Below are 14,109 nucleotides of genomic sequence, written 5' to 3'. Positions count from 1 at the left end.
TTTGAACACATTTTACACTTAGTGACCCAAATGCCTGCTTTCTACTTGCGATTATTCTCTTATTTTAGTTCATGCCAACACTGTGCCATGTGGTTATGGTATGTCGTGTCTTAGATGTAATTATCTAGTTTTTTTCCTTGTTTCCTAAGTTTTATTTATTTATTTATTTATTTATTTATTTATTTATTTTTGTTTCTTGTCTCTGTTTCAAGGACTTTAAAGGTATTGGGGCTTGGGGAAACATAGTTTCCAGTGTAGATTTTGACATTGTAGAAGCAGCTTCCCAAGCCCACACAGCGATGTGCAGTACTTGTACATCGGGGGCTGAAGCCGCTCCGTGCCCCTGGAGATGGCCGACTCCTGCTGACTCTATTGTTTGGAGAACAAGGTGAATGTAGGTCTCCTCAAACAGCAGGGATGATAGAGAGATGTGGATTGAAGATGGATAGGACTTTCTGTCGCTTTTATTTAAACTGAGATTTATTTGAAAATAAAAAAAGTCTGTGTTCAGGCACTTTGTGAATTCCTGCCACGGAGCTAGGTGGAGTAAGACACATTCTCAGGTAACCGACCATCAGTTGGTGGTGGTGGTAGGAGGTACGGGACGGACATGAGTGACTTAGCACCAGACTGCATGTGCCTCTTACCTAAGAGTGTTACCAAGTGTTCAGTACAAATGTGTTTCAGTCTGATACATCAGTCACCAGATTGCCATACATTCATGCGTTGAAGTGTTTATCTCCTTTGCTAGACACAGTATCCTCAAGGTCATGTCTAGTCATCCTTGTCTGGCCCAGAGGAGATGCTTCAGAAGTCTTTGTTGCCGGAGGGGAGGGGTAAGCAGTATGCCCTGGGGATTGAGAGGTGGGTGAGAACAGGGCAATTTTGGGGCATGATGAAAGGCTCTGTGCAAAAGGCATTCTTTTTTTTTGTTTTGTTTTGTTTTTGTATTTTTCTGAAATGAGAAGCAGGGAGGCAGACAGAGTCCCACATGCGCCTGACCAGGATCCACCCGGCATGCCCACCAGATGGCAATGCTCAGCCCATCTGGGGTGTTGCTCCATTGCAGCTGGAGCCATTCTAGCACCTGAGGTGGAGGCTGTGGAGCCATCCTCAGCGCCTGGGCCAACTTTGCTCCAATGGAGCCTTGGCTGCGGGAGGGGAAGAGAGAAAGAGAGAGAGAGAGAGAGAGAGAGAGAGAGAGAGAGAGAGAAAGCAGAGGGGGAAGGGTGAAGCAGCAGATGGGTGCTTCTCCTTTGTGCCCTGGCCGGAAATCAAACCTGGGACTTCCACATGCCGGATCTACGCTCTCCTACTGAGCCAATTGGCCAGGGCAGAAGGCAGTCTTAGGGATGACCCTTAAAGAAGAGGCAGGAGCATAACTGATCAGATGGGGAAGAGTCCAAAACCTAAGCAATGGATACTGGGAGCAGGGCACGAGGAGGCTTGCTCAGGGTGGAGGCTGGGGCGGGCTGGGGCCAGTTTATTTGGGAGATGGTGAGTGGTGTGTACTTAATTTGCTCTTGTAATGACGTGATAATGGTGACTAGTCAGGAGGGTAATCTGGTGTCTGACAGAATAGAAATAGAGGCTGGTGGCAGTCAGAGTGGTCAGGACACGACTGCCACATTCCAGCTGAGGGCTGAAGACGGCTTGATTGGTGACATGGAGACAGCAGTAGAAGCAGTGGAGACTGGGGAGATTCTAGGGTGGAAACTGAAGTTCCTGCAATCCCTCGTCCCCCGAACATACCACCAGCCCAGGAGGAAAAGAGGATGAAAATCACAATAACATTTTTCTCACCTCGCTCTCCATCAGCTGTTTACAACCTGCAGTCCCTCTCAATTTCTCCTTCCTTTGGTGCCAGGGAAATAAGCAGATGCTGTGTAGCATTTGCCACAAGTGCTGAGTGTCACTGCAGGGCCCGCTGAGGCCACCGCTGTCTGTCACCACTGTTGCTGCTGGTGCCAACCAGAGGCGCCAAGACGGGCAGGCTAAGGTGGCCGTATACCAAGTGGGCGGTAGCCCTCGCTCTTGATTTTTATCTGGTTTTTGGAATCAAAGCTTCCCTTTGCTTCCAATGTCTTATAGAGATTTTTCTTCTGCTTTTTATAGCAATCTCTCATTTTATTACGAATTAGGTGTTTGTGCAAGATCAGCCGTTGACGGAATTAGGACAAATTCTGTGCTGTATTTAAAAAATGTTTTTCTCTGGCTCTGGCTCCTTGGTCTTGGACGACATTTGTAAAGTTTCCCTTTCCCCTTAGGACACCTTAGTCATCCGTGAAAATAAACTAAGGGAAGGGCCACCCCTCTTTGCCTCCTGGTTGAGACCCGTCTTCCCCCTGAGAAGAAGTGTGTGTGTTTGTGCCTCTGGGGACCAAGACTAATGGGGAGCAGGGGTGGTGAAGGACGGGGATTAGAGAGCAGGGCAGAGGGGCGGGGTCTGGCGGGCAGTAAGAAGGGTCCGAGAGAGGTTTGCTCCGCAGAGTGAATAGCTTCCCCATTTAAAATCACTGTGTTCTTCAGCTGTTATTTCCTTGGTCACCTCTATAAACATGAAAACCCGTTTATTTTTTCCAGCTATTTTCTTCAATAATTATTTCTTCACATGGGATGTTTGTGACTTGATAGATACTTATTTCTATATAAAGGCATATGATTTATGAAGGCCTTTTTATTAATCAGATGAAGGCTTTTCTGTTAATCAATGTAAGGTTTACTGAATTTATTGATCTTTTTGCAAAAGTATTTTCTGCTTGACCTTGTTATCTGCAGGAAGATAGATACTAGTCTTTTTTTTTCTTTTCTTCTCTCTCCTTTTCTATTTGTGTGTGTGTGTGTGTGTGTGTGTGTGTGTGTGTGTGTGTGTGTGTATGTGACAGAGATAGATAGAGAGTCAGGAGAGGAACAGATAGGGACAGACAGACAGGAAGGAAGAAAGATGAGAAGCATCAATTCTTCATTGCAGCTACTTAGTTGTTCATTGATTACTTTTTCATATGTATCTTGACAACAGCAGACAAGTGACTGACCCCTTGCTCAAGCCAGAGACAATGGGCTCAAGCCAGTGACCTTGGGCTTCAAACAAGCAACCTTTGGGCTCAAGCCAGTGACCACAAGGTCATGTCTATGATCCCACACTCAAGCCAGTGACCCCATGCTCAAGCAGGTGACCTTAGGGTTTTTAACCTGGGTCCTCCATGTCCCAGTCCAACGCTCTATCCACTGTGCCACCGCCTGGTCAGGCTCTTTTCTATTTTTTTTTTTTTTGAGAGACTGTTTTTATCCCTAAAAGAGTCAAGTAGAGAGTTACAATGTTGAGAAAATGATAGGAGAGTCATCAGGTATTGGTCATACTAAGGCTATTTTCAAATACCCAGGACTTGTATATTAGAGACAGAACTGCTGAATTTTGTGCTTTTTGCTACAAAATCTAGTAGCTGTGATCTGAGATGACTATTTTAGTTACACTCTGTTGGTGGCAAGAAACAGAGACCCCTTAAATACCTGGTTATGGAGGAATTTGTGTGATGTTCCTAACCCCCAGCAATGAATGCAGCTGCAGCCAGACCCTGCCATGTGCTCATGGGCCCGAGGCCCCGTCCTTGTTCACCTTGGCCCACCGATCTCTCTGTCCCTGCGTGACTTCGCTTGCTAAGGGCCTTTGCTTACCATGGTCTCCCCTCTCCCGTAAGACTTCCTCCCTGACAGTGCGTCTCTCTAGCCCTGTCTAGGTTCCCAAACTCTTGACTCTCAAGAGCTTAAAGGTGATTGGTCCAGTTTATCTTTTCACATTAGGTCATGTCCTTGGTCACTGGTCTCTTCTTGGTCAGGTGTTCATCTTAGGCCCAGTTAGCTGTGAGCTGAGGTCAAGGCTGAAGGTCATTATGAATCTGACTTGGTTGTCTAGGCAACAGGAGCCCAGGGCAGGGCAATCTTCCTTAGAAGATGAGGGACTGGGTGCTCAGGTGCTCGCTGATGTCTTCAGGCAAGCTAGGTGTCAATTTTGATTGCTCACCCTGGGGAGAGCCAGATGCCCTGAGTAACTTTGATAGGATGGCACCTGGCTGGTGTTCCAAGTGGTGCACAATGCCCAGCTCCAATTTTCTATCCCGTCTTTGATGATGAGGACAAATGAAGAATCTGCACCATTAACTATGTAGCTGAGCCCCAAACTCTGACATCAGCTGGGGTGTCAGACAGAAGCACACACTCCGTGTCAAAAACCCGATTTTTATTTTAACCAGCAGCACCCAGATCACAGCAGGATTTTGCCCGAGTGACCCAGACAGATTGCTCCAATTTTCTGCTTTTCTTTGCTTGTGGGGACCAGGCTGTTAGTGGTCCCTTCTGCAACGACAGGATGGGTTAAAGAAAGGTTAGAACCTGGGAAGATTTCTAGAATTGTATCATACAGCTTTACTTAAATTGGCCTTCTTATTTGCTTTTCATTATTGATGAAAAGCATCAATATAGCTTATCTAATAATGATGAATGCAATTTAATTAGTTTTTCTCAAAGGAGATTTCTTTTTTTTTTTCCAATAAGAAAGCACAGGCTATTTAAAAATAATCTTAGTCCAAGCAGACACTTTAATTTTTAGTGAGTTTATTAGAATGATAAATTTTGCCTGACCTGTGGTGGCGCAGTGGATAAAGTGTCGACCTGGAATGGCTGCGGTCGCTGGTTCGAAACCCTGGGCTTGCCTGAGGAAGGCACCTATAGGAAGCAAGTACTATAAGTTGATGCTTCCAGCTTCCCCCCACCCCTTCTCTCTCCTCTCCTTTATCTAAAAATCAATAAATAAAATCTAAAATAATTAGAATGATAAACTTTAAGATGATTCATAAATACATTTTGTATCAATCTGTGGAAACTGTTCTGACTCATTCACTGATAACCTCTCCATTTTTTCCCCTTTCCAAAAAGACGTATATAAAAATGCGTGCTTCCATACTATGTTCTTGTGTGCTGGTTCTGATTCTGTAGGAGAGTGTTAAAACCTTGGGCTCTTGAGTTGAGTCCCTGAGCCCAGCTGACACCAACTGTGAAATGTTGCTCTTAATCGCGGTAGCCCATGGGTTTCCTCATTTGTAAAATGGGTTTACGACAGTACTTACCTCATTGGGTTGTTATGAAGGTACTCAGAATAGTATCTGACGTCTAAAATGTGCCCAGAAGACATTTGCTATTATTTTTATTCTCTTTCACTTGAGAAAGCACATGTTGGAATGCAAATAAATGTCACTGATAGTCTTTTAAGGATAATTAATCTAATTTATATTTTATATTATAAAGTTGTATTTTCTAATGAGAAAATAATCTATAACCTTCAGTTCAGAATCTACTGACTGTCCTATTTTGAAACTGTTGCTCTAAGTAACTTTATTCTCTGTACTGATCTGTACAACTGATTTTCACAGGAAGCTAAAGCTATTTGAAAAGCATAGCTCACCCATTTTGGCAACTAACATAATTGAAGGATTTAATTAATTTAGAAAAAAAATCTATTTTGCTTTCAAAACATTTAAACTGTCTAAAACATTTTATTGAAGAGTTTACCTTTTGCCAGAAACCGTAATAGAATGAATAAAAACTAATACGCCCTGACTCAAAGCCTTAGTATATGTGATTGTTCTTTTTGTAAGTGAATCTTGCTGCAATTTTGTGTTTTTTAAATTAAAATTAAATACTTAACATACTAGCTAACATGTGCCCTGCTGTATGTATTCTGTGGAAACTAATCTCAGACATATTTGTATATTCAAATTATTTTATGGGTAACTCTCAAGTATAGAGTAGATTGAAGACAGTCAAGATCCTTTATTTAAAAATATTTCAAAGTGTTGATTATAAGAATTTTCTTTTTTTTTTCTTTTCTGAGCCAATTTTGAGATTCCCCTGTCGCCCTATGGTGGGTAACCTTCCCCGGGAGATTCTAGGATGCCCAACTAGAGAGACTCCGCCCCCTTCACCTTTGCCTTCTCCCCGTCCTCACTTCCGGAACACTAGTTTTTCTTAGGATTCATGGAGGAGAAAAACAGAATATATATTTAAAGATACTTTATAATATATAACTACTTAAACCACAGCAGATTTGATAAGGTATTAACATTTCGATATCTTTTTAAGAAATTCCCATTTTACTCCTTAGCCCATTTTTTTTTTTTAACTTCTGAATGTTGACCTCAGAGTAAACAGAATAAAACACCCACACACTCTCCTTTAAGGGCTGCAGCAGATGCCAGACAGTGTACGGGGAGGCTCGTAGGACGGGAGGAAAGGCTGAAGTCAGAGAGCAGCTAAGCCTCCGCAGGTTCCTGGAGTCAAGAACCTCATGAATCCTGGACAAGAAATGCAGCACCGGTTGTTCAGTCGACCGCCCGCCGAGGGAGAGAGTTACCCCAACGCTCCTCACTCTTGCTCTGGATTACAGAAAAAAAAAAAAAAAAATGCCGGGCAGATGACCCAGATTCCTTAACCCCTTGGGAATCGTCTGCTTTGACCAAAGTGCTAAGAAAGTTAGAATCCGGCCTGGTGTGGGGAGCGGAAGGCCGCCCCCACTCGGTTCTGTTCGGGAGATTTTCCATTCCTAGTCAAATGGTGGTGCTAGATCTTTAGTTTTGAGTGCCTGCACTTCCTAATTTCATGGTCACAGCAGCGTCCTGTCTTCTGCCTCAGAGCCGACTTCACCAACACTGCAAATGCAAGCTTCATGCTCAGAAGCTCCCTAACGGGCTCGAAAGGTTACCTGGCCCCTTCTCTTGCCCATGCCATAGCATAAGAAGACAGTCCTTGAGGGACATTCTTCTCAAGTAGGTACTCCTGTTTCTTCTCTTTCCATTTCTTTTTCGCCCTCTTTGCTGTCTGTGCTACTATTTACAAGCAGGAGGTCACTTTACAGCTTCCCTCCCATGTGAAACGAGGCTCCTTTTCCTCTTAAGCTCCAGGGATATTTTGCAATGTTGCTGACAAGTGCGGGACTAACAGGTTAAATCTAAGCTGGGGACGGGGGAAATTCACTTTGGGAATAATATTCAGCTGATTCCGAGGTCAGCGCGGCCGCCCTTTCCTCAGCACAGCACTGATAGGCTGCCCGCCTGCCTCTGAGTGTGTGTTTATTGGATTCGGCGCTAGCTCTGAGGAGCTGTATTGTTGCCATGTGTTGGTATGTTGAAAGTTATTAATTGGACTGATGGCGTGGGCTGGCCTGAACACACTACCTGTTTTTTTTATCTTTGCTGCCGTAATTGATGTGTATCTGGAGTAAGCAATCTGAATAAGCCGCTATTGGTTCCCCGAAGGCTGTCAGGTTTTCTAAAAAGCTATGCAATCTAGCAATACAGAAGCGAGCCACCCTGTCTCTGCCCTGTGGTTTTAAGGCAAGTTCTTCTGAGTCCTGCTGCCTCAGTTTGCTCTGCTGGGAGAGAATTCTCAGTCACTTTTTTGGCAGCAGGAGGCTGGTGACCGTGAATGCCCCCACTCCCACCCCTTCTGCCACCCCCTCCAGCTGTGTGCTCCTCCAGTCCTGATGTGGCAGTCACAGAAGACAGGGCAGGATACTTTCATTTTGATCGGAGGAATGCCACACGCTCAGGAAATGTGCATCAGGTTGCATGTTTCATGCTCTGTCAAGAGGGTGACCATTTCTCGTTCTCTCAGGCGTGCCCGTAAAGCCATGTCTTACTATATATAAGGGTTGGGCTTTATCAGGACTCGGGTCATGGTCGCGATTCCTGCTCCAAGGCGCCAGATTGCTCTTGGTTTTACGGACCAGATCTAATAGGCTTGCAGAGCAACTCTAAGCATGAGGTTGCTGGGCAAACCACCAGTTCTGAATGTGTTTTGATATACACATATCCATGATGAAATTGGACGGCAACTTCTGAGATCCAGGGTTCAAGAGTCCACTTCGATTCAATAAGATTCCTTTCTATTTCTCAAATGCACGTGTTTGTTCCAAATATTCTATGAAGACCGCCCACTAGGACTTGGCATGCATAGCTATAATACTCCAGAGGTTAGACACAATATTGTAGAGGTTGTTAGATTTTCAAATAAATTAGGAACAAAAAGAATGTAAATATCAGAGATGTAAGATGTAGGAAAAAAAAAAGCACAACATTTTGGAAATAAATATAAAGGTTATATTTACAAGCAGGGTATTTTTCTTAGACCCTTGGGGGGCATTTGTTTTGTTTTATTGCTTGTGGCAGTCAAGGAAAGGGAGAAAGCTCATGTGTTTTAAACTTGCAGTGAGAACAAAGTTGGACAATTATCTTTTGTCTCAATTAACTCTGTACCTTTCGTTCAGTTTAGGATTAAGAGGCAGTACTGTCTGCCCCCCCCCCCCCCAACACTTACGGTAAACCTCTATACAATAAGAAGATACACACTGGGTGCCTGCTAATAATTCTGTATTGTTGTCTGTGGGTTCTTGGAGAATTTGTCCATATTCCTTTAGCCCAGTTGGTCAGAACAACTGTCAGGGCTCAGGGCCAGTGGTTGGGCTTCAGTTTGCTTTGGACAGAGAACAGCTCTGCTTCATGGTTGCAGACTGTCCACTAAGAAAACAGGCAGGAATGACAGTGACCCAGCTCTGCGTAGACTGTTCATGTTACTTGTATAATACTCCTGGCATGTATTTCTTTGATGTCAGTTAAGATATAGGCCTGCCCACTCACCTTTATTTGAGCTCGCATGGTCTCTTTACCCCTAAAAATATTTTGCTAGAGAGCTGATACTTCTGCTCAGGTTTTTTAGAGCAGTTAACTCTTTGGTGAAGACTTAGACACTAGGTCGTGTAATTCAAATTCACAGGACACAGCTGAGTTCATAGCTCCCTCCACTGTCTAGCTGTGCAATTTCACCCCTGGCCTCAAATTCCTCATCTGCAGAGTAGGGCTATTTGGAGTAACTGCCAGATATAACTCTGTGGACTAAAGAAGATTAACCTCTCCTTAAACAACGTGCAGGCTTCGAGTGTTAGAAACTCATTTTTATTCCAAGCCTAGTACAGTGCTGAATAATAAATGCTGTTTGAACAAGTGACCAGAGTCATGGTCAGCACTGTAGCTGCTAATGGTCAGCCTGTAGCTACTAGGAGTTTGCGTCCATCTGACTAGACCTCGGCCTGAATAAAAAAAGGGCAATAGGTCCACTCAGCTACACATGTCACCTGTCAACATGCTGCTGCCTTTGAAAAGAGCATAAGAGGGAAGTGTAGGGACCTCCAGCGCCCTTCCCTCCACTGTTCCACTCTTCCTCTCCTTGTGACAGTCAGGGCCATCACACTCCTTTGTGATGAGAAGGGTACCAAAAAAAAAAAAAAGGCAGATTCTTGCTGTGATGAGTATGTCAAAAACTTGTTACGTTTGTTTTGACATCAAAAGAAGTACTTTGTTTGGTTCTTGGGAAAGGTGTGAGTCCATGCATGCATGTATAGAGTTGTACTCTTTTATTTCAACTTGAAGCCGGAGACCTGGGCTAGCCTCTCTCACTATCTCTGTAACAATTCCTTTTTTTTTTTTTTTTTCTGAGAGAGATACAAGAAGGGAGAGGGATGAGAGGCATCAACTTGTAGTTGTGTCACTTCAGTTGTTCATTGATTGCTTTCACATACGTGCCTTGACCAAGGGGGCTATAGCAGAGTGAGTGACCCCTGGCTCAAGCCAGTGACCTTGGGCTTCGAGCCAGGACCTTTGGGCTCAAGCCAGCGACCCTGTGCTCAAGATGGTGAGCTTGTGCTCAAGCTGGATGAGCCCATGCTTAAGCCAGCAACCTTGTGGTTTTGAACCTGGGTCCCCTGCATCCGAGTTTGACGCTCTATCCACTGCACCACCGCTGGTCAGGCTAAAATGTGAGCTTTTATATGGAAGGTATAAATTAAGTTATTACTTAGTTACATGTAAAATCTTGTCACCAAGTGACTGAGAAGAGCCCCGGTGTGGCACTAGGAAATGGCTGTGAGAGGCGGTTGATTATGTTCTAAAGGACCCAGAGTATGTGTGGTAGTGACAGTGTGGGCCAAGAGTCCAGGCCACCCAGCCATGTGGCAGCGCTAGAATGTGAGTATGGCAGGCAGGGTGGGCAGGATTTGGAGGGATGGCAGTAGATAGACTCAGAGAGCCTGCTAGTCACCTGTCTAAGTCCCCCTCCCTCCGGGTCACCCTGCTGTCTTCAGGAGGCCTCCTGGCTTCTCTGAGAGGAAGGGTAGCCGGGAGCGTCCCCAGCCTCTGTTATAAAAACCACGATGACTCTTACGGCGGCACATCTGAAGCTTCATGTTTTCAACCCAGCCTTCAGACGCTGAACCTGGCTTCACTCTCCTATTTATAGCTGTTCCAACTCTCAGATCTTTGGGGTTTCCTGCTAAGAAGGGATACATATATCTGAGGCGCTGTCTTCCAGCTCCCCTTTCCTGCAGCCTTGGAGACAACTCCCAGGGCCTCGGTTGGCACTGCCCGTCACAAGGGGGAAGAGACAGGCCCCAGCAAAGCAATCCTGGGCAAGGTGAGACTGTGAGACTTGCTGAGAAGATGTAATCATGGTGCCTGTTCTAGGTTCCTGCCCTTTGCTGGGATAACAGATTGCCCCTGGGTTTTTGGCATTTCTTTTTCCTCTGCTTCCAACTGCTCACGTATCTAGTGGTCAGCCGGCGGCTGAGCTATCTGAACATGCTTCTTCACGGAGGTAGTTTCAGAAGATGCCCTCAAAACCCTTTTGCAAATGGATACTCGAGCGTTTCTGTGACCTTTCCTCTCTCTGCCGTTCATAAAAGTGGCCTCACTGGGGTATTTTCTTTCTAAATTTCAATAAAGACACTAAGAAGTCCACCAGAAATTTTGAGTTTATCCCACACTTTTCTTTTGAACTCTCATTTTTATTTACTATAGCCAACCATTTGTCAGGATTCATTTTCTTAAAACCCAAGTACAGAAACGTATGTAAGAACGACGATCACATCATAGATATAATCCATTGTGAATGTATTTCACTTCAAAGCAACGTGAAAAATACAGATATAAGATTTTTTTTTTTATATGAGAGTTGGAAAATCCTGCTTACACTGAGTTTTACTAAAAGAGCTTTAGAGATTAGGGTTAGGCAGAATCCAATATAGTTCACCTTGACACACACTGTTAAACGCTTTTCCTGATTTTATTTGAGGAATGAGTAATATTTACCAGGGCCCGGCTGTGGTTTGTTCAGATCTGCCCCAGAGTCGCTGCTCCCAGACAGACTGAAAGCACCCCCAGTGTGGGGGCGGGCTCTGTTCAGACCCGCCCTCCAGTGTCTGGGAAGGTGCCCAGATGCACGGAAGGCTTGAGAACATAACCGTGTGCTCAGTAGAGCCTGACACGGTCTTTGATCCCACGGACTTCATGTCACTTACAGTCAGTAAGGCATGTGATAGGACATTGCATTTTTACATGATGACTATAATCTGCGCTATAGACCATCATTATCACGTCCTGTAACAGAGAAGAGTAGGAAGTGATGAGGGTTTTGAGCATGCCGAGCGCCATTGGTGTGGAAGCACAAAGAGGGGAAGTTCTTTCTGGTGGAAGGGAAATGGGGGAGAGGTTGGGGGGTTAGGGATGATTTCACGCAGGCAGTAACATTTGCCCAGGACCTTAACGATGGGCACTATTTATACAAGAAGATATAAGGACAGGGAAGACCATAAGCAAAGGTGTGCAGAAAACATTTGGAGGAATCATGAAACAGCCCGACAGGAATATAGGTGAGAAGTGTGTGGAGAGGTGGTGTGAGATAATTCAGGAGTGCAGTTAATGTCCTGGTTTTGGACTTGCTAGTGTGGGCGTTAGAGATCCTGCAGCAGGGTTGGGATGAAATGAAAACTTAGCCTTAGTAAAATACTGCGCAGATTGAAGTTTTCAGGTGAAGAGTGAGTACATCAATTTGGAGGTGATTAGAATATTTCAGACAAGGTATAATAACGATTTAAAAAATTATTTAGAACTTGCTCTTTGAAATTATTTTTTTATGGTTGTATAAAAGATTTTGTTTCAAAAGTGACTAGTAGAGAAAGAAGTAGGTAGGGAGTTAAAGATATTGCTCTGCTACTGATGAGCTGAGTAACTGTAGTAAACAACTTGCATGCTCAGCACTCTGTTTTCCCATCTGTAAAGTGGGTATAAGCACTATAGTACCAAACTCCCATCAACAATGCTGTTAAGTGATAGAACTTTGAAAAATTACACTGCTCATATACAGTATTTTTTTGCTCCATAAGACGCACCTCCTCCCCCCCCCCCCCAAGTGGAGGAGAGAATGCCCATGCATCTTATGGAGCTAAAAATAGGGTATTTTATTAAATACTTTAACACACCATTTGGTTCAGAATATTTTTTTTTCTTATTTTCCTCCTTAAAACCCTAGGTGTGTCTTATGGTCAGGTGTGTCTTATGGAGCAAAAAATAAGGTGAGTATAAAATGCTAGTAACTCTTAATATTTCTCTAGTAAAATTATTTGGACAAGATACAGATTGGGAAGAAAGTAATTTATATTTCTAGTAGATTAGATTAAAATTATAATTTGTTTATAATTATTAAATATGTATTTATTTTTTCCCAACACCATGCTGTTTTGATGATTGTCATTTGTGGTTATAATTTGAAGTCAGGTTGTGTGGTACCTCTGGCTTTGCTCCTTTTGTCTCAGAATTGCTTTGGCTATTTGGGGTCTTTTTGTGGTTCCATACGAATCTGATTTTTAAATTCTATTTCTTTAAAATATGCCAGTGGACATTTGCTGAATATTGCTTTGGTTAATATGGCTATTTTAACTATGTTGATTCTTCTAATCCATGAACATTGATTATCTTTCCATTTCTTTGTGTTCTTTTCATAAATTTAATAAAAAGATAATTAGGTACTTTATTTTGGATACTAAATAAGTCTTTATAAAATTTATTGTGGTAAGAACACTTAACATGAGATCTAACCTCTTAACAAATTTTAAGTGTACAATACATTTTTGTTGACTATATGTACAATGCTGTAGACCTCTAGAACTTATTCATCTTACTTGACTGAAACTTCATGCCTGTTGACTAATAACTTACATTTTTCCCACCCCCAGCCTCTCGTCACCACCATGCCAGTCTTTGACTTTATGAATTTGATATTGAGATGCCTCATGTAAGTGGAATTAAGCAGCATCTGTGTTTCTGTCTGCAGTTTATCTCGCTTAGCGTAATGCCCTCCAGGCTCATCCATGTTGTCCTATGTTGCAGAATTGACTTCTTTTTAAGGCTGAACACTATTCCCTTGTATGTATATACCTCATTTTCTTTATTCATTTATGTTGATGGGCATTTAGTTTGTTTCCATGTAAAAGGAACTATTTTGAAGAGTGCTGGAATGAACATGAGAGTGCTAATGTCTCTTCCAGATCCCGGTTTCAATTCTTTAGGGTGCATGCCCAGAGGTAGGATTGCTGGGTCATCGGGTAGTTCATTATTGTTTTTAAAGAACTACTATACTCTTTTCCGTAGCAGCTGCACCATTTTGCATTCCTCTGGGGAGAATATTAGGTTTCCAATTTCTCCACTTCCTCACCACCACTTGTCCTTTGTGTTTTTGATAATAGCCATCCAGACGAATGAGAGTGATATCTCATTGTGGTTTTGATTTCCATATTTGATGATTAGTCATGATGAGCATTTTTTCATATGCCTGTTGGTCCTCTGTATGTCTTTGGAGAAATGTTTATTCATATCCTTAGCCCATTTTAAAATTGGATTATTGATGTTTCTGTTATTGAGTTGTATCAATATTATGTATTTTGGAGATTAACCCATTATGAGATTTATGATTGGCAAATATTTTCTCCCATTCCATAGGTTGTCTTTTTACTCTGTTCACTGTTTCCTTTGCTGTGTATATTCTTTTTAGTTTTCTGTAGCTCCACTTATTTATTTTTCTTTTGTTGCCTGTGCTGTTGGTGTTACATTCATGAAATCATTGCCAAGCCCAATGTCACGAAGCTTCTATGTTTTCTTCTAGGAGTTTTAGAGTTTCAGGCCTTATAGTGAAGTCTTTAATCCATTTTGAGTTTATTTTTGTGTACTGTGTAAA

At 43.0% G+C, this 14,109-nt stretch overlaps 1 protein-coding gene across 2 annotated transcripts in view; it reads left to right on the top strand.

Annotated features, from left to right (window-relative positions):
* The first annotated feature begins 6,696 nt into the window (after positions 1-6,696).
* Positions 6,697-14,109, top strand: part of ESR1 (estrogen receptor 1) — a 343,642-nt gene continuing 336,229 nt past the window's right edge. The window contains exon 1 of one of the 2 annotated variants that reach the window (XM_066372976.1): positions 6,697-6,818. The gene's annotated coding sequence lies outside the window, so the exon portion shown is untranslated. Of the gene's footprint in view, positions 6,823-14,109 lie in introns of both variants that reach the window. The other variant, XM_066372975.1, reaches the window with a different exon arrangement.

The sequence above is a fragment of the Saccopteryx leptura genome, chromosome 3 (genome assembly GCF_036850995.1).
Source record: "Saccopteryx leptura isolate mSacLep1 chromosome 3, mSacLep1_pri_phased_curated, whole genome shotgun sequence".
Classification (NCBI taxonomy): Eukaryota; Metazoa; Chordata; class Mammalia; order Chiroptera; family Emballonuridae; genus Saccopteryx; species Saccopteryx leptura.
Note: the sequence above shows the minus strand (reverse complement) of the source record. Positions and strands in the feature narration are given on the sequence as shown.